Raw genomic sequence first — 21,373 nt, forward strand, 5'->3', positions numbered from 1 at the left:
GTGCGAAGTTGTTGAGCCTACTGTAAAATCCGCAAGGCTGTACCGTGCCTATTCGGAGGTTGGGGTGCTGTTCCTCGGCGTTGTGCTCAGCTACATGGGAATATTGCAGCAGGCCAAGATCGGACATGTGGACATGAGAGCAGGGCAGTGAGTTCAAATAGCAAGCGACAGGAGAGTCTGCCACCAGCTTGTCGATGGAGCGAAGGTGTTTTGCAATGTGGTCACCCAGTCGGCATTTAGTCTCTCCAATGCAGAGTAGATGGCATTGGGATCAGCAAATGCAACAGGCCAGATTGAAGGATGTCTTATAGTAATGTGTACTCAAAAGGACAGACACAAACGATACTGTAACTGACTTAGAGGAAATGCCAGAGACTTATCTGAACCAGCTTTGAGAAAGAAAAAACGGTCTTCCTGATGGAGAAACAGGAAAAGCCAGTGTGGGAATCCAGGCTCAAAGTTGATTTACAATTACCCCGCCTTTCTTCTACATGAACGGTATTTAGGCTGCAGCATTTTACACACCAAAACACAATGAGGTCAAATATAAGAAACACATAATTGTCAATTCTTAAACTCAACTCAAGCATTGAATAACGAAACAAATATTGTGTAAAGTCGGTTGCTTTTTTCTGTAGGATTTCAGGATGCTGCATTAATAATAGAAGAGAGCATTCCGCCGTTAGCGATTTGCTGAATAAATGCTTCAGTTCAATATAGGTTCTTTTCTGGCTTGTAAGTTTAGATATCTGTTTTAAGAAACAGTCTTGTTCTTCTAAGAAGTGACATGGCGTCTCAGCCGAACCATGCGAAGCTGCAACAAGGCAGTTGAGTTGAAGGTGACACAGGTCCGTTGGCGACTGTGTTGCCAGCTGTTTCTGTAGTGTAGTGGTTATCACATTCGCTTTACACGCGAATGGTCCCCGGTTCGAAACCGGGCAGAAACATCTGGTGCTTCTAGTTTAGTCTGTTGCCAAATATTACCTCGATCTCGTAACTGGTCTTCATCATCGAGGAATAGCAAAAGCCTGTAACAGCTGTGGGCCAGTGGCGCAATGGATAACGCGTCTGGCAACGAATCAGGAGATTCCAGGTTCGACTCCTGGCTGGCTCGGAGTTTCCAGTTTCAGCGTCCCCTTTCGTTCAGTGGTTTGGACCGCTGGTTCCCGATGCAGAGCAAAGTTAGCAGGGCATCATCAATTCTCGTTTCAGCTGTGGTTACTTTTGAAAGCCCTGCCCTCTTAATTTAACTTCAAGCAAAACATAACTTATCTCCAGTTCAGCAAAGTTCAATATCTGATCTTTGATAAGTTGAGACATCAGTTTTAAAGAAACGGCTTCTTGCAATAAGTTACATGGCCTCTCAGCGGAACCATTAGAAGCTGCAACAGTACATTGAGGTTCAACATTGCACAGGGCCACGGATTGTGATACTCTCAGCGGTTTCTGTAGTGTAGTGGTTATCACATTCGCCTAACACGCGAAAGGTCCCCGGTTCGAAACCGGGCAGAAACATCTCATTTTGTGTGACGAATGTTTGCACAAAATAACTTTCTTCCTCAATCTCGCACGTTCGAGGAACATGAGATTTGGTCTCTCATGAGATATTAAAATTCCTGCAACATTGTCAGAAATACGGAATATTCAAAACGCCTGGGGAAGAAAAGCCTTCCCTATTTTGCCACGATTCGGATATTAGCAGTTTGTTCATCCACCACAGAATCTTTTGGGTTTACAGATGCAGATGAACATATTTAATCACCATTTCAAACATGTCTAAATGTACGATGAAAGCAACTTACTGCGAATGCGTCAATGGGAAAGAAAAACAGAAAACACAGGACAGCCTCATCAGGTCTGACAGCCTCTGTGGAGAGAGATGGCAAGTGTCGTTTCGAGTCTGGGTGACTCTTTGTCGAAGCTGGACAACTGGATCTTTGGTCAGGTGGAGACTGGCGGAGTGTGTGGGGGAAGTGGGGGTGGGAGGAGCGTGATGCATTGTGTCTCCACAGACGGCCAGCGATGGGTGGAGAATAAGAAAAATGTGTTGGGCCGAAAGAAAAAGGGAATGTAAATGTTTCTAATCAGTGTTAAGAACTGTGCTGACAGAGGCGATTAGAAGATTAGAATGTGTTAATGGGAGAGGACAATGAGGAACAAGGGGCGGATTTCCAAAGAGGGATGCGATTGGCTAGGGGAATGGGGAGGGGGAGACAATGGGAGAAGAAGACATATCAATGGAAGCAATGAAAATAAGTTGATGGAAATAAAAATGCGGTAAATGGGAAGAGTGATTTCACGGTGCGAAGTTGTTGAGCCTACTGTAAAATCCGCAAGGCTGTACCGTGCCTATTCGGAGGTTGGGGTGCTGTTCCTCGGCGTTGTGCTCAGCTACATGGGAATATTGCAGCAGGCCAAGATCGGACATGTGGACATGAGAGCAGGGCAGTGAGTTCAAATAGCAAGCGACAGGAGAGTCTGCCACCAGCTTGTCGATGGAGCGAAGGTGTTTTGCAATGTGGTCACCCAGTCGGCATTTAGTCTCTCCAATGCAGAGTAGATGGCATTGGGATCAGCAAATGCAACAGGCCAGATTGAAGGATGTCTTATAGTAATGTGTACTCAAAAGGACAGACACAAACGATACTGTAACTGACTTAGAGGAAATGCCAGAGACTTATCTGAACCAGCTTTGAGAAAGAAAAAACGGTCTTCCTGATGGAGAAACAGGAAAAGCCAGTGTGGGAATCCAGGCTCAAAGTTGATTTACAATTACCCCGCCTTTCTTCTACATGAACGGTATTTAGGCTGCAGCATTTTACACACCAAAACACAATGAGGTCAAATATAAGAAACACATAATTGTCAATTCTTAAACTCAACTCAAGCATTGAATAACGAAACAAATATTGTGTAAAGTCGGTTGCTTTTTTCTGTAGGATTTCAGGATGCTGCATTAATAATAGAAGAGAGCATTCCGCCGTTAGCGATTTGCTGAATAAATGCTTCAGTTCAATATAGGTTCTTTTCTGGCTTGTAAGTTTAGATATCTGTTTTTAAGAAACAGTCTTGTTCTTCTAAGAAGTGACATGGCGTCTCAGCCGAACCATGCGAAGCTGCAACAAGGCAGTTGAGTTGAAGGTGACACAGGTCCGTTGGCGACTGTGTTGCCAGCTGTTTCTGTAGTGTAGTGGTTATCACATTCGCTTTACACGCGAATGGTCCCCGGTTCGAAACCGGGCAGAAACATCTGGTGCTTCTAGTTTAGTATATTGCTCAATATTACCTCGATCTCGTAACTGGTCTTCATCATCGAGGAATAGCAAAAGTCTCTAACTGCTGTGGGCCAGTGGCGCAATGGATAACGCGTCCGACTACGAATTAGGAGATTCCAGGTTCGACTCCTGGCTGGCTCGGAGTTTCCAGTTTTGGCGTCCCCTTTAGTTCAGTGGGTTGGACAGCTGGTTCCCGATGCAGAGCAAAGTGAGCAGGGCATCATCAATTCTCGTTTCAGCTGTGGTTACTTTTGAAAGCCCTGCCCTCTCAATTTAACTTCAAGCAAAACAAAACTTATCTCCAGTTCAGCAAAGTTCAATATCTGATCTTTGATAAGTTGAGACATCAGTTTTAAAGAAACGGCTTCTTGCAATAAGTTACATGGCCTCTCAGCGGAACCATTAGAAGCTGCAACAGTACATTGAGGTTCAACATTGCACAGGGCCACTGATTGCGATGCTCTCAGCAGTTTCTGTAGTGTAGTGGTTATCACATTCGCCTAACACGCGAAAGGTCCCCAGTTCGAAACCGGGCAGAAACATCGCATGCTTCTCATTTTGTGTGACGAATGTTTGCACAAAATAACTTTCTTCCTGAATCTCGCACTTTCGAGGAACATGAGATTTGGTCTCTCATGAGATATTAAAATTCCTGCAACAAAGTCAGAAATACTGAATATTCAAGACGCCTGGGGAAGAAAAGTCTTCCCTATTTTGCTACGATTCGGATATTAGCAGTTTGTTCATCCACCACAGAATCTTTTGGGTTTACAGATGCAGATGAACATATTTAATCACCATTTCAAACATGTCTAAATGTACGATGAAAGCAACTTACTGCGTATGCGTCAATGGGAAAGAAAAACAGAAAACACAGGACAGCCTCATCAGGTCTGACAGCCTCTGTGGAGAGAGATGGCAAGTGTCGTTTCGAGTCTGGGTGACTCTTTGTCGAATCTGGACAACTGGATCTTTGGTCAGGTGTAGACTGGCGGAGTGTGTGGGGGAAGTGGGGGTGGGGGGAGCGTGAAGCATTGTGTCTCCACAGACGGCCAGCGATGGGTGGAAAATAACAAAAATGTGTTGGGCCGAAAGAAAAAGGGAATGTAAATGTTTCTAATCAGTGTTAAGAATGGTGCTGACAGAGGCGACTAGAAGATTAGATTGTGTTAATGGCAGAGGACAATGGGGAACAAGGGGCGGATTTCCCAAGAGGGATGCGATTGGCTAGGGGAATGGGGAGAGGGAGACAATGGGAGAGGAAGACATATCAATGGAAGCAATCAAAATAAGTTGATGGAAATAAACATGTGGTGAAGTGGGAAGAGTGATTTCACGGTGCGAAGTTGTTGAGCCTACTGTAAAATCCGCCAGGCTGTACCGTGCCTATTGGGAGGTTGGGGTGCTGTTCCTCGGCGTTGTGCTGAGCTACATGGGAACATTGCAGCAGGCAAAGATCGGACATGTGGACATGAGAGCAGGACAGTGAGTTCAAATAGCAAGCGACAGGAGAGTCTGCCACCAGTTTGTCGATGGATCGAAGGTGTTTTGCAAAGCGGTCACCCAGTCGGCATTTAGTCTCTCCAATGCAGAGTAGATGGCATTGGGATCAGCAAATGCAACAGGCCACATTGAAGGATGTCTGAAAGTAATGTGTACTCAAAAGGACAGACGCAAACGAAAAGGCCCGCGAAAAGACCCAAACCGTACTGTCATTGCCATCGAAAATCAATCTAACATCTGCGGAGAACGCCAAAAGTACTGCAACATCTCAAGTAGTCAGGCGGCATTTGTCGACAGGACAACAAAGTTCGTCTTTCACCATCACCTTTCATAAAAACCGGGACAGGTTAGAAATGTGGTACGTCATAACCAAGTGAATTACCGGAGGGAGGAAACAGAACAACTGGAAAGAGCTCAATAGGGGGCAAGTCAGGAGAGATTAAATGAGAAGAGGCCTTGGGTCCCTGGCCACAGAGTTAGGTTAGCATCAAATCAGCGAATAATGACACGACAGTATGAGGCCATTCCGGCCGCCGTGTCTGTGCCAGCTCTCTGTTAGCGCAATGGAAGAAACAAAAAAACAAAAGATATGTCTGGAGCAGCTATCGATGGCTGATTGACCAACAACTACCGCCCGGACACAAATAACAAGTGGAAACAAGATTGAAACCCAAATCTGCGATGTAAGGACACACAAAATGGGTGCAGCATTTACAGTGTGAAACTGCTGAACACACACTGAGTGTGAAAGCTGTATTGAGACCAGTGGAAAGATGCGCTGCTGTTCCTCGAGTGTCTGTTGAGCTTCTTTGGAACATTTCACGACGCCGAGGTCCGGGAGGTCAGCGTTACGATCCAGCTCTCCAGTCAGTTCAATTCTCCACTTTGGCTCTGTGGATTAGATGGGTCACGTCCCTGTGGTTAACACAGATCTGGAGCATCAATTTTATCCAAACGCACTCCAGCTCAGACACTGTCTCTCTCTCTCTCTCTCTCTCTCTCTCGCATCATCTGTGGGGAGAGAAACGACGTAAATATTCCAAGTCCTGAGAAATCTTTTTCAGAGTGGGCCAATGTAAATCAACCCCGCCGTCAGCATCGCAAACAATTCATAATCTCTGACCTGGAGTAAAGGGCTTGTCCTGGATTTAAACCCACGACCACTCCCATAGGCATTGATTGAAAAATCCCTAAACGAGAACCAGACCTCGAGAACAAAGAGCACAAATTTATGACCGAGGTGAAGCAAAATGTAACTTATGTTAAGTTCGATACAATTTTTACATCTCATGGTTTCATGTGTTGAAACATCTGTTTTTTAAAGGAACAGCTGTCCCCTTGTAATAATTGACGTGTCCTCTCAGCCTCACCATCAGAATCTGCAGCAACACAGTGAGGTTGTACATTGTACTGTTCCGTTGATTGCCGGCGGTTTCTGTAGTGTAGTGGTTAGCACATTCAACTCACACGAGAAAAGTTCCCGGTGCGAAACCAGGTAGAAAGATCTCGCAGTTCTAGTTTATTGCTGAATATTACCTCAATCCCGCAACTGGTTTTCATTGACGAGGAATAGCAAAATTAATGCAATAACGCGTCTGAATACGAATTAGGAGATTCCAGGTTCAACTACTGGCTGGTTCGGAGTTCAGAATTTTGGCGTCCGCTTTAACTCAGTAGGTAGGAGAGCTGCTTCTTGATGCTGAGCAAAGTGAGCAGGGCATCAGCAATTCTCGTATCGGCTGTGATTATTTACGAAAGCCCCGCCGTCCCAATTTAACTTCCACTTCAAGCAAAACATAACTTATCTTCAGGTCAGTAAAGTTCGATATCTGATGGTGTTATCAGTTGAGACATGGTTTTAAAGAAACGGCTGTCTTCTTGCAATAAATGACATGTCCTGTCAGCCTCACCATTAGAAACTGCAGCAACAGAGGGATGTTGCACATTGCACACTGCTCGTCGTTGCCAGCGCTTTCTGTTGTGTGGTGGTTATCACACGCGAAAGGGCCCCGGTTCGAAACCGGGCAGAAGCATCCAACATTTATTGTTTCGTGCCAGGAAACTTTGAATAAAGCAGGTCTGTTCCTAAATATTACCAGTTTCTCCCATGTTAGAGACGAACCTAAATGCGTTCAGCCCAAGGGATGAGAATTGTTGTAATTCCGTCGCCCGGAGGGTTGTTGACTCATGAACATGGGACATGGGCGCGTTTTGGTCTCTCGGGGACTTACGATATTGCCACAGATGCAAACGTGCAGTTAAGACTGAGCATATTCCATAATCACATTAAAATTTGGGGGGGGGGGGGGGACTCGGGACGGGTGGTGAATGTCACTTAGTAATTCACACTGTATTCACCAATACGTACTATTGTAAGCGCAGTAGCGTTATACGACCACTAGGGGGAGTAGCTCTGGCAATGCTCAGGAGTTTGTGCAGAGCTCCACCCTAGGCTCCGCCCACGACTCCTCCCCCTAGACTGCTGCATAAATAACCGTGTCCAGAGCCAGCCTGAGTTCATCGAGAGTTCAACGGGTATGAGGGTGGCTCTGAAGTAAGTAGATTAAAACCACTGTTCATATCTGAAAGCACGTGTCTCGTGAATGGATGGTTCCATCAATTTAATCTACTTAAGAACAGTCAGGATCGATCATGGAATCAGCCCTCAAGCCTGACGCCTAGAACTCGACCCATAGGATGCAGAGGCTAAAGAAATCTTCTCGCACTGGCTGCGGTGCTTTAAGGCGTACCTGGCAGAAGCGAGCTCAGCCGAAACAACAGAGGATCAGATGTTAACTCTACTGCATGCGAGGGTGAGCCACAGAATCTCTACGCATCTAATCTCGGCCGGTTCATATACTGCAGCGCTAGCGATACTCGATAAGATGTATGTAAGGCACATTAACGAAGTTTACGCACGCCATGTGTTGACGACTCGCCGCCAGTGGCCTGCAGAATCACTCGCCGAATTTCTAAGAGAGCTCAAAAATTGATCAAATGACTGTAACACTACCTCGCAGGTAGGAGGTTCACCCTCATCACCGACCATCGATCGGTTGCCTTTATGTTTGATAACTCGCAAAGGGGCAAAATAAAAAATGATAAAATTCTTCGGTGGAGGATTGAAATCTCCACCTATAATTACGATATTAAGTATTGACCCGGGAAGCTCAACGAGCCTCTGGATGCTCTATCCCGTGGGACATGCGCTAGCACGCAGATTGACCAACTGAAAGTCATCCACAACGACCTCTGCCACCTGGGGGGGGGGGTCACCCGGCTCGCCCACTACATCAGAGCCCGAAACGTGCCTTTCTCCAACGAGCAGGTAAAAGCAGTCACCAGGGATTGCCCGATCTGTGCGGAGTGCAAACTGCACTTCTTTTGACCAGACAGGGCCCACCTGGTCAAGGCTTCTAGGCCCTTTGAACGCTTCGCGATTGATTTCAAAGGGAAACTCCCCTCAACTAACAAGAATGTTTACTTTCTAAACGTTGTAGATGAGTTCTCCCGTTTCCCATTTGCTACTCCGTGTCCCGACATGACCTCCCACACAGTCATTAGGGCCCGACATAGTATCTTCACACTGTTTGGTGTCCACTTCTACGTACACAGCGACCGGGGTTCGTCCTTCATGAGCGACGAGCTGCGTCAGTACCTGCTTGACAAGGGCATTGCCTCGAGCAGGACTACCAGCTACAACCCCAGGGGGAACGGGCAGATGGTGAGGGAGAACACGATGGTCTGGAAGACCGTCCTACTGACCCTCCGGTCTCGAAAGCTCCAAGTCTCTCAGTGGCAGGATGTCCTCCCAGACGCGCTCCACACTATCAGGTCCCTCCTATGCACAGTGACCAATCAGACCCCTCATGAGAGGCTCTTCATTTTCTCCAGGGGCACTACCACGGGGGTCTCACTTCCAGCATGGCTGACGACACCGGGCCGGTACTCCTGAGGAAACACGTCAGGGCACACTAAACCGACCCCCTTGTTGAGAAGCTGCGCCTGCTCCACTCCAACCCGCAGTACGCCTTCGTCGAGTTCCCTGACGGCCGCCAGGACACAGTATCCCTCCGGGATCTGGCACCCACCGGATCCAGCGCCCAATCTACCCCCACAGAAGGACCCCTCACCCTACACCCCATGCTGCCACCCCCACGTGCTCCCGAGCCCACGAGCTCGCTCCACCAGTTCCGTGCACCCGCACCGGCCAGCCCCCAGCTCCCCCGGTCCCCGGTCGAACCAGAAGAGTATGAAGCTCGGACACAACCCTCCCTGGAGTCCGCCACTGTACCCCAGCACACAACACCCATCCAGCCACCGCAAGAGGCTGCAACCCCGGCGCTCCGCAGATCACAGCAGACAGTTCGACCACCGCACAGACTTACTTTGTAGACCATCACCTCCGCCGGACTTGATTTTGCAGGGGGTGAATGTGGTGAATGTAACTTTGTAATTCACACTGTATTTACCAATACTATTGTTAGCGCAGTAGCGTTATCCGACCACTAGGGGAAGTAGCTCTGGGAATGCTCAGGAGTTTGTACAGGGCTCCACCCTAGGCTCCGCCCACGACTCCTCCCCCTAGACTGCTGTATAAATAACCGTGTCCAGAGCCAGCCTGAGTTTATCGAGAGTTCAACAGGTAACAGGCTGGCTCTGAAGTAAGTAGATTAAAACCACTGTTACATCTGAAAGCACGTGTCTCGTGAATTGATGGTTCCATCAGGACGCCATGTGGCCTTATCTCCCTATTTGTAACGATCATACAGCTTTGACAAAGAGTCTGGTGCAGGATGCCCCAAAAGAGTCTCAGACAGCTGGATTTTATAACTTTCCTTTCCTTCTCTGCCGCCGGTCTGTCCCTTGATGAAGACTTTAGGGTACGAAGCTTGATGTGGTTTGATGAAGAATTTGCCGTAATGATATCAGCGATCTCCTCCCCGTCATTAAGGTTCATGTGGCTGCATTTCTAGCAGAGTTTGGCAGTCTCGGCTTTGCCCTCCCTCGGAGGGTGGGCCATTGGAGAGTTGGCAGAACAGACCGTAGCGGGGGGGAGGCTTTCCGGCCAGATGGACGGAGTTTCCAGTCCATCAAAGTGATTTCTCAGGAGTCTTGGTTAAATGCACTCGATTGAGATTCAAGAAGGAAACTCATGAGTGTTCTCACATTGCATATGAGGGTATGATTGAGTCACTGTTAATGGGAAGTCCCTCGCGCTTTTATGTTTCACTGATTCGGAATCACAGAATAAGAATTACAGACTACTACAGTGCAGAGGAGGCTGTTAGGCCCATCCAGTCTGCACTGACGCATGAAAGGCCCTGACCTGCCTCGCTAATCCCAATTGATTGCACTTCGCCCACAGACTTGAATGTTAAGACGTGTCAGTACTCATCCAGGCAGGAAGTGAGGCATCCTACTTCCACCACTCTCCCAGGCAGTGCATTGCAGACAGCCACTACTCCGCGTAAAAAAGATTGTCCTCAAACCGCCCCCCCCCTCCCCCCGCCCAAAACCGCTTACCATGACTTTGAACTTGTGCCCCTCGTAACTGACCACTCAACTAAGGGAAACAGCTGCTCCCTAACCACCCGTCCGTACCCCTCATAATCTGGTGCACCTCAATTGTTCGCCCCTCAGTCTTCTTTGCCCTTCTGCCCAAAGAGATCTCAGGCCAAACACACCAAGGCTCCTTTGTTCTACAGAACTTCCCAGAGTCAGACATTTAATAGTATACATCCTTGTTAAATTGCTCCTTCCAAAGAGTATCCCCTCACACTTTTCAGGGTTGAATTCCATTTGCCACTCATCCACCTATTTGATCATCCAGTCGATATCTTCCTGTACCCCAAAACACTCAACCTCACACATTCCAGATATCAATGGGGTATACGTGTGTTTTAAGAACATAAGAACTAGGAGCAGGAGTAGGCCATCTAGCCCCTCGAGCCAGCTCCGCCATTCAAAGAGATCATGGCTGATCTTTTGTGGACTCAGCTCCACTTTCCGGCCCGAACACCGTAACCCTTAATCGCTTTATTCTTCAAAAAACTATCTATCTTTATCTTATAAACATTTAATGAAGGAGCCTCAACTGCTTCACCGGGCAAGGAATTCCATAGATTCACAACCCTCCAAACTCAGTCCTAAATCTACTTCCCCTTATTTTGAGGCTATGCCCCCTAGTTCTGCTTTCACCCATCAGTGGAAACAACCTGCCCGCATTTGTCCTATCTATTCCCTTCAAGATGTTAAATGTTTCTGTAAGATCTCACGTCTTCCTTCTAAATTCCAACGAGTATAGTCCCAGTCTGCTCAACCTCTCCTCATAATCCAACCCCTTCAGCTCTGGGATTAACCTAGTGAATCTCCTCTGCACACCCTCCAGCGCCAGTACGTTCTTTCTCAGGTAAGGAGACCAAAACTGAACACAATACTCCAGGTGTGGCCTCGCTAACCGTTTACACAATTGCAGCATAACCTCCCTAGTCTTCAACTCCATCCCTCTAGCAATGAAAGACAAAATTCCATTTGCCATCTTAATCACCTGTTGCACCTGTAAACGAACGTTTTGCGACTCATGCACCTGCACACCCAAGTCTCTATGCACAGCAGCATGTTTAAATATTTTATCATTTAAATAATAATCCCTTTTGCTGTTATTCCGACCAAAATGGATAACCTCACATTTGTCAACATCGTATTCCATCTGCCAGACCCTAGCCCATTCTCTTCCCCTATCCAAATCCCTCTGAAGACTTCCAGTATCCTCTGCACTTTTTGCTTTACCACTCATCTTACTGTCGTCTGCAAACCTGGACACATTGCCCTTGGTCCCCAACTCCAAATCATCTATGTATATTGTGAACAATTGTCGGCCCAACACGGATCCCTGAGGGACACCACTAGCTACTGATTGCCAACCAGAGAAACACCCATTTAACCCCACTCTTTGCTTTCTATTAATTTACCAATCCTCTATCCATGCTACTATGTTACTCTCAATGCCATGCATCTTTATCTTATGCAGCAACCTTTTGTGTGGCACCTTGTCAAAGGCTTTCTGGAAATCCAGATATACCACATCCATTGGATCCCCGTTATCTACCCCACTGGCAATATCCTCAAAACATTCCACCAAATTAGTTTCGCACGACCTGCCCTTTATGAACCCATGCTGCGTCTCCCCAAACAGGGGCTGTTTAGCTCAGGGCTAAATCGCTGCCTTTGAAAGCAAACCAAGCAGGAGTCAGCACGGTTCAATTCCCGTAACAGCCTCCCTGAACAGGCGCCGGAATGTGGCGCCTAGGGGCATTTCATAGTAACTTCATTGAAGCCTACTCGTGACAATAAGCGATTTTCATTTTTCATTTCAATGGGACAATTTCCATCCAGATGCCTCGCCATTTCTTCCTTGATGATAGATACCAGAATCTTCCCTACTACCGAAGTTAACCTCGCTGGCCTATAATTTCCCGCTCTCTGCCTACCTCCTTTTTTAAACAGTGGTGTCACGTCTGCTAATTTCCAATCCGCCGGGACCACCCCAGAGTCTAGCGAATTTTGGTAAATTAGCACCAGTGCATTTGCAAATTCCCTAGCCATCTCTTTTAGCACTCTGGCATGCATTCCATCAGGGCCAGGAGACTTGTCTACCTTTATCCCCATTAGGTTGCCCATCACTACCTCCTTAGTGATAACAATCTTAGTGATAACAATCTTCTCAAGGTCCTCACCTGTCATAGCCTCATTTATATCAGTCACTGGCATGTTATTTGTGTCTTCCACTGTGAAGACCGACCCAAAAACCCTGTTCAGTTCCTCAGCCATTTCCTCATCTCCCATTATTAAATCTCCCTTCTCATCCTCTAAAGGACTAATATTTACCTTAGCCACTCTTTTTTGTTTTATCTATTTGTAGAAACTTTTACTACCTGTTTTTATATTCTGAGCAGGTTTACACACATAATCTATTTTACTCTTCTTTCTAGCTTTTTTCTGTTGCCCCCTAAAGATTCCCAGTTCTCTCGTCTTCCACAAATCTTTGCCACTTTGTATGTTTTTTGTATGAATTTTGTCAAATTCGTTCGTATACCAGCACTTTTGATGATTTGGGGAGGTATTTGTATTCAACAATCGCTGTTGTAGTTTGTGGAAGGTTGAACTTGTGAAACCTATCGGGCATTGGGTCTCTTATCTTCGACAATGGTGACAATGGAGGGTTTAAACTAATGTGGCAGGGGGATGGGATCCAATGTAGGAAGTCGGAGGGAAGTAAGACGGGGCCAGAATCAGAAAGCAGTCAGGGGGAAAGTGTAAGGCAGAGAAGCCAGAGTCAAAAATCAAAAAGGGTCACAGTACAGCGTAGAGTGACTGAGGAGAGTTTGAAAAGGGAAGAGGCCAATGCAGGATTGAGGATGTTGTACATAAATGCGCGCAGTTTACGGAACAAGGTAAATTAGCTTGTTGCGCACATTGAAATTGGCCGGTACGATGTTGTGGGCATCACAGACACGTGGCTGCAAGGGGATCAGGGCTGGGATCTAAATATCCAAGGCTATATGTCCTATCGAAAGGTCAAGCAGATGGTCAAAGGGGGCGGGGTTGCATTGTTAGTAAGGAATGAAGTTAAATCGACAGCAAGGAGCGATATAGGATCAGAAGGCATCTACTCTCTGTGGGTAGAGTTGAGGAATCGCAAAGGTAAAAAGACTTTGATGGGAGTTATGTACAGGCCCCCAAGCAGTAGTCAGGATGTTGGACAGGAAATAAATCAGAAGACAGAAAAGGCATGTAAAAAGGCAATATTACAATAATAATGATGGACTTCAATATGCAAGTGGACTGGTAAAATCAGGTTGGCAATGGTCCCAAGAAATGGAATTTGTGGAATGTCTACGATTGTTTTTTGGAGCAGTTTGTGACAGAGCCAACCCGGGAACAGGCAATTCTGGATTTGTTGATGTGTAATGAGGCAGACTTGATAAGGGAACTTAAGGTGAAGGAACACTTTGGGAGCAGTGACCACAATATGATGGAATTTACCCTGCAGTTTGACAGGGAGAAGCTGGAATCAGATGGAACAGTATTACAATTAAATAAGGGTAACTACAAATACATGAGGGTGGAGCTGGCCAGAGTTGATTGGATAAGGAGCCTAGCAGGGAAGATAGTGGAACAGCAATGGCAGGAGTTTTTTTTTTTGGGGGGGGGGGGGGGGTCCGGGTAATTAGGGAGGCACAACAGAAATTCATCCCAAGGAGGAGGAAACATGCGAAGGGGAGAACAAGGCATCCATGGCTGACGAGGGATGTCAGTGACAGTTAATAAAGCTAAGGAAAAAGCATACAAAGTGGCGAGGATTAGTGGGAAACCAGAGGATTGGGACACCTTTAAAAGCGAGCAGAGGACAACTAAAAAAGCAATAATGGGGGAGAAGATGAAGTACGAGTGCAAGCTAACTCGTAATATAAAGGAAGATACGAAGAGATTTTTTTCAATATATAAAAGGTAAGAGAGTGGCACAAATAGACATTGGAGCACAAGAAAATGTGGCTGGAGAAGTAATAATAGGAAGCAAAGAAATGGCAGACGGACTGAATAGTTACTTTGCATCAGTATTCACGATGGTCGACACCAGTGGAATGCCAGAGCTCCAGGAGAACCAGGGGGCAGAGGTGAGTGCAGTGACCATTACTAAGGAGAAGGTGCTGGGGAAACTGAAAGGTCTGAAAGTGGATAAGTCACCCGGACCGGATGGACTACACCCCTGGTACCTAAAAGAGATAGCTGAGGAAACTCTTGGAGGATTTAGTGATGATCCTTCACGAATCGCTGTCGGCGGGCACGGTCCCAGAGGACTGGAAGGTGGCTAATTTAACACCACTGTTTAAGAAGGGAGGGAGGCAGAAGACGGGAAATTAAAGGCCGGTTAGCCTGAATTCGTCATTGGTAATATTTTATCGTCTGTTATTAAAGATGAGTTCGCAAAGCACTTCGAAGTGCATGGTAAAACAGGACTGATTCAGCACAGCTTTGTCAAAGGGAGGCCGTGTCTGACAAAACTGTTAGAGTTCTTTGAAGTGGCAACAAGCAAGTTAGACAAAGGACAATCAGTGGACTTAATTTTTTTAATTTCCAGAAGGTGCCGCATCGGAGACTGTTAAATAAGGTAAAAGCCCATGGTGTTTAGGGTAAGTTCCTGACATGGGTAAAGGATTGGCTGACTGGCAGAAGGCAAAGAGTGGGGATAAAGAGGTCTTTTTCAGAATGGCAGCTGGTGACTAATGGTGTGCCTCAGGGGTCTGCTGGGACCACAACATTTACAATATACATTAATGATTTGGAAGAAGGAACTGGATGCACTGTTGCTTATTTGGCAGATGATACAAATATCTGTAGAGAGACAGGTAGTATTGAGGAAGTAAAGGGGCTGCAGAAGGACTTGGACAAGCTAGGAGAGGAGGCATTGAAGTGGCATATGAACTACAATGTGGAAAAGTGTGAGGTTACGCACTTTGAAAGGAGGAATCTGGGCATGGACTATTTTCTAAATGGGGAAATGCTTCGGAAAGCAGAATCACAAAGAGACTTGGGAGCCCTTGTTCACGATTCTCTTAAGGTTAATCTGCAGGTTCAGTCGGCAGTTAGGAAGGTAAATGCAATGGTAGCATTCATGTCAAGAGGGCTAGAATACAAGAGCAGCGATGTACTTCTGAGGCTGTATAAGGCTCTGGTCAGACCCATTTGGAGTATTGTGAGCAGTTTTGGGCCCCATATCTAAGGAAGGATCTGCTGGCCTTGGAGAGTGTCCAAAGGAGGTTCACAAGAATGATCCCTGGAATTAAGAACATGTCGTATGAGGAACGTTTGAGGATTCTGGGTCTGTACTGGTTGGAGTTTAGGTCTAGAAGGGATCTTATTGAAACGTACAAGATAGTGCGAGGCCTGGATAGAGTGGACGTGGAGAGGATGTTTCCACTTGTAGGAAAAACTAGAACCAGAGGACACCATCTCAGATTAAAGGGACGATCCTTTAAAACAGAAAGGAGGAGGAATTTCTTCAGCCAGAGGGTGGTGAATCTGTGGAACTCTTTGCCGCAGAAGGCTGTGGAGTCCAATTCACTCAGTGTCTTTTAGACAGAGATAGATAAGTTCCTGATTAATAAGGGGATCGGGGTTATGGGGAGAATGCAGGACAATGGGGATGAGAAAAATATCAGCTATGATTGAATGGCGGAGCAGACTCGATGAGCCAAGTAGCCGAATTCTGCTCCTATGCCTTATGGTCTTATGGTCTTCTGGTATGCCAGTTGTTTGGTGGCACGGTGGCACAATGGGTAGCACTGTTGCCTCACAGCGCAAGGGATCCGAGTTCGATGGCGCCCTTCTGAACTACAGGGTTTCTATGATATTCTTCTATGAGTTATTCCAGAGTTACTTCTTCAACGTATATTGGGAATGAAATATTTGACTGAGCAGCTGTCGATTTATATAAGAGTTTTATTTTGGTAGCATTTAAGAACAAGATGGGTACACAGAATTTAGTAGTTGAGAGTGGTTTAAAATCCCGTCCGGGTGGGCAGACGATACTGTCGTCACCCACATATTGTAGATGTATGTGTATTGTGGTTACGTTGGCTTTGGCGACCTTGGTTAAAGCGTTTTCCATCTAGAAAGTAATTAATACAGACTCCACTGGGCTGTTGATCTTTGCTTAGGTGACTATTCACTCTTTTAGTCAGCTCAGTCCAGATTTAGAACAGGCCTCTCTCGGATCTCTCACTAAAGAACGTCGTAGCCATGAGATCATGAAGCAATTACAAGATTGTGATGAAGTATGTTTCATATACAACCCATTGGAACACAATTCACTGAGCCTCGTGATATGTCCATACATAAATAAACACACACAACTAGATCCACAAACTCACAAAGTAAACACAGACGCGCGTACCATTGCTGAAATGTTCTAGAGTTTACCAGTGCGCCTTTGGTTGTAAATTATTTGGATACGAATGAGAAACAAATTCAACACAAACAATCCGAGAAACAGATCCATTCTGTCCTTGAGCAATGCGTGAACAACTGTGTCAATCAGTCGGAATATTCTCAAGGATCACAGGAGAGGCTGAACCCGCTTGCCCCGTGTCACAAGTTCTATTTCTGCCTTTCGCACTTCTCATTCTGAAAACAATAAATGTTGTCTCGGTTTCTCAGTACCACCTGCTATTGCAATTAAAGTTTGAATGCTCGTCCCTGAACAGGACGGAACGGATCACGTGATGCATGGAACCGAAGAAGCTGAAAGGAGTCCCAAGTTTCTTAAATTGTGAGCTTAAACAATCGATAGGATGGCCTGAACTCCGTCGTCGAGTGATGTATAAGGGACCATGGATTTAGGTTTAAAGGTGGCAGCCTAAAGGCAATTCGAGAGAAAACGTATTCAACCAGAAGGTGGTGGGAATCTGTAACTCACTGTTTGTAAAGGTCTGAGCGTCAGAAGCTCACAAAACATTCTCTAATTGGATATGACCCTCAAGCAGTTTAAAGTATAGGGCGACTGAAGAAGTCCTGGGAAATGCTTTCAGGCTGGATGGCTAATCGCAGGCTTTCGAACAACAATAAATGCATGGTTTGTTGAAAATTTCTGGAATTATTGGAAGTAGATACTGGGATGAACAACTGATCAAAACTATTTCCAATATCACATTTATCATACTTCAAAGAATCACAATAGCACTACAAATTAAGCACTACATTGATTTGGAAATATTTTGGAATCCGGTTATTTCAGGATTTTTATCAAATGGAGTTATTGGAGCGCGAATCCATCTGCAGCTTGTTCCAAACTCAAACGAACACCGCGAACACCGCCATCCGTTGGAGACTCCATGTAATGCCAAGGAGCTAGTTACATTCCCACCTTCTTACCGTCCACATGTCATCAGGAATAGTCGCCCATCCGTCCACCCTTTATTTTTTATCCAACCGTAGTAATTTTCAGCATTTTCATAAATGATGCCTGCGTATTTACCTCCACTACATTGTTCAAGGTGTGTGTGTGTATGTGAAGAATTTTGTGCTACCATTCCGAAAATCAGCTGCCAAAGTTTCAATGCATCTCCCGAACTTGTACCTCGACAGTTCAATTTTAATAAATTGCGAGCAGTGTTTAACTGCATTTACAATCTGATGCTTCAATTACCGTATTTGTAAATGGACACTTTTAATGCTGCTAATTAAACGATCCAATCTGTCAATCTCCGTCACTACAAAACCTCGAGAGGAAGGGATAACCAGAGAATGACTGATGTCTTTTCCTCCTAAGTCTCTCTTAGACAGCGCGTGGAATAATTTGAACATGTGTTTCTTCCATAATTGTGCATTCTACTAATATACTTCCCTTCAATGTTTCAAATCAACCTTAAACATGAACGATAAGTAAAAGTTTTTAATTCATTATCATCACCCAGAATGGTGTTACAGATCATGACTTTGGGATTTATTTCCGATTATATATCAGGCGATTTAACGGGACGTTGTGGGATCTCCTCCTGGAAAACCTTTCTAGCTTTGGTGACAGTTCCATTGGTGACCCTTGATATGGATGCCGCACTCCGATAAATAACACACATTAAATTCTTCAATTTCTTCAAACCGACTCTGCACAGATCGTTGTCAGAAAATTTGGAAATAGTACATTTTCTTCCCACTTCCAGGTGGGTAAGTTGCTCAGTCTGTGTTTGTGTGCGCGCTTGTGCCTATGTGTGAGCGTTTGTACGTGCATGTGTTGATGCGTGCATAGGTTTATGTGTGTGCATTGGTATGTGTGTAGATGGGTCTGTGTGCGCGCATGTGTATGTGTGCGGATGAGCGTGTCTGCGTGTGTGTGGGCGTGACCGTGCGTGTGTGCCTATGAGTGGATATGTGTAGACATGCGTGTACATGTGTGTCAGCCTGTGCATGCGCGTGCGCGTGTGTGTATCCCCAGAAAGAAGGATATAAATGGCAGGATCCGGGAACCATGGATCACAAGGGAAATTGTAAGTTTAGGCAAAAGGAAAAAGGGAGCATGCCTTAGGTCTAGGCATCGAAACAACGACGAAGCCCTTGGAGAGTACAGTGAAACTAAAAAAATTGGAAATAGGAGGGCTAAAAGGGACTGCGAAATGCCTTCAGCAAACATGGTCAAGAAGAATCCCAATACTTTTAATGCATATATTAGGACCAAGAGAATGAGTAGACCCACTCGAGGACAATGGAGGGAAGTTATGCGTGGAACCACAGGAAGTGGTGAACTTCATAATAAGTACTTTGTGTCAGTATTCACCAGGGAGAAGGGCATGGCGGATGTTGAGGTCAGGGATAGGTGTGTGAACTCTCTTGAGAACGTCAATATATCAAAGGAGGAAGTGTTGAGTATCTTAAATTGCATTAAGGGAGACAAGTCCCCACGGCTGAATGAGAACTATCCCAATTTCTGCCGGAGGCAAGGGGAGAAATAGCTGGGGCCTTAACAGATATCTTCACATTTCCATTGACCACAGGCGAGGATCCAGATGACTAGAGAATAGCCAATGTTGTTCCCTTGTTTAAGAAAGGAAGCATGGATAATCCAGAAAAGTATGGACAGGTAAACCTGACATCCGGAGTGGGAAGCTTTTGGAAAAAATTCTGAAGGACAGGAGATATGCATAGTTGGAGGAAAATAGACTAGTTAGTGACAGGAAGCATGGTTTTGGACGCGGAAGGTCATGTCTCACCAACTTAATTGGGTTTTTTGAATTAGTGACAATGAACATTGATGGGGGAAGGGTTGTGGATGTAGGTTATATGGATTTTAGTAAGACATTTGGTAAGGTCCCACACGGCAGACTGGTACAAAAACTAAAACCACATGGGATTCCGACTGCCAGTGGACTGGAGGAAGCTCCTAATGTGGTACGGTTATTCAAGAACGGCAGTAGGAATCAAACAGGTAAATAGAGGCCCGTGAGTCCAACATCAATACCAGGGAAATAGTGGGAAATAAATTCTGAGGGACATAATTAATCTCCACTTGGAGCGGCAAGCAATAATCAAGGATAGTCCGCATGGCCTTGTGAGGGTGACATCATTTATAACACATTTGATTAAAGGTTTCGAGGAGGTGACGAGATGTGCTGGTAAGGGCAGTGCAGTCGATGTAACCTGTGCAGACTTCAGTAAGGCTTTTGACAAGATCCCGTATGAAAAAGTGATCAAGAAGACAAGAGGACATTGCATCCAGGGCAATTTGGCAAATTGGATGCAAAATTGATTGAGAGGCTGGAGGCAGACGGCTATGGTCGAAAGTTGTTTTTGTTACTGTACCCCATGTCCAGTGGTGTACTTTAGGGGTCGCCGCTGGGTCCCTTGTTGTTTGTCGTCTCTATTAGGTGCTGTTTAGCACACCGGGCTGAATCGCTGGCTTTGAAAGCAGACTAAGGCAGGCCAGCAGCATGGTTCGATTCCCATAACAGCCTCTCCGAACAGGCGCAGGTATCTGGCGCCGGTATCTGGACAGTAACTTCATTGAAGCCTACTCATGACAATAAGCGATTTTCATTTCCATTTTCATTTCATTTCATTAATGATCTAGCCTGGAATGTCGGTGTTCTAAGCAGTAAGTTCACAGATGAAACGAAAACTGGTGGTGTGGTAAGTCGTGAATAGGTAAACATTAAAATATCTCATGATGTATACGGGGTGGTTAGATGGGCTGAACAGTCGCAAATGAAATTAAACCCTGAAGAGTGTGAGGTGATGCATTTCGGAGGGATTAACAAAGCATGTGATACGTTTTGAACCATGGAACCTTAGGGCGTATAGAGGAGCAGAGGGGCACTGGACTGCACCTCCGTAGATTTCTGAAGGCGGCAGTCAGGAAGATGTGATGGTTAAGAAGACAAATAGGATTCTTCCCTTCATTGGCAGATGCATAGCAGGTAAGAGCAGTGAGGTTATGATGAAACGGGGAAAAACACTCCTCAGGACACAGTTACAATACGTGTAGTACTGGTCACCACACTATAGGAAAAATGTGATTGCACGAGAGAGGGTACAGAGGAGATTCACCAGGATGTCGCCTAGGCTGGAGCGCTTCATCTGTCAAGATAGATTGGATAGGCTGATGTTATTTTCCTTGGAGCAGGGAAAGCGTGATTGAAGTGTACAAAATTATGATAGGAGGAATCTTGCCCCCTTGGAAGAGTGGTCAGTAACCGGGGCTATAGATGTAAGGTAAGTGGCAGGAGACATAGGAGGGTCTTAGGACAATCTTGTTCACCCAGAGGGTGGTGGGAATCTGGAACTTGCAGCCTGAAAGGATGGCGGAGGCCGGAAACATCACAATATTTAAACAAATTTAGATGAACCCTTGAAACAACACAGCATACATGGCTAAGGATCAAGTGCTGGAAAATAGGATTAAAATAATCATAACAATCTTTATTGTCAAAAATAGGCTTACATTAACACTGCTATGAAGTTACTGTGAGAAGCCCCTAGTCTCCATATTCCGAGCGCCTGTTCGGGTACACGGAGGGAGAATTTAGAATGTCCAATTCACC

At 45.7% G+C, this 21,373-nt stretch overlaps 5 non-coding genes across 5 annotated transcripts; all 5 read left to right on the plus strand.

Moving 5' to 3' along the window:
- The first annotated feature begins 874 nt into the window (after positions 1-874).
- On the plus strand, positions 875-947 carry trnav-uac. The gene has a single exon. It is a non-coding gene; the product is annotated as a tRNA-Val (tRNA).
- Positions 948-1,442: 495 nt separating this feature from the next.
- trnav-aac lies at positions 1,443-1,515 on the plus strand. Its single transcript has one exon. It is a non-coding gene; the product is annotated as a tRNA-Val (tRNA).
- A 1,661-nt stretch (positions 1,516-3,176) lies between these two features.
- trnav-uac lies at positions 3,177-3,249 on the plus strand. Its single transcript has one exon. It is a non-coding gene; the product is annotated as a tRNA-Val (tRNA).
- Positions 3,250-3,343: 94 nt separating this feature from the next.
- trnar-acg lies at positions 3,344-3,416 on the plus strand. Its single transcript has one exon. It is a non-coding gene; the product is annotated as a tRNA-Arg (tRNA).
- A 328-nt stretch (positions 3,417-3,744) lies between these two features.
- trnav-aac lies at positions 3,745-3,817 on the plus strand. The gene has a single exon. It is a non-coding gene; the product is annotated as a tRNA-Val (tRNA).
- Positions 3,818-21,373: the final 17,556 nt, after the last annotated feature.

Source organism: Scyliorhinus canicula, unplaced genomic scaffold, assembly GCF_902713615.1.
Source record: "Scyliorhinus canicula unplaced genomic scaffold, sScyCan1.1, whole genome shotgun sequence".
Taxonomy (NCBI): Eukaryota; Metazoa; Chordata; class Chondrichthyes; order Carcharhiniformes; family Scyliorhinidae; genus Scyliorhinus; species Scyliorhinus canicula.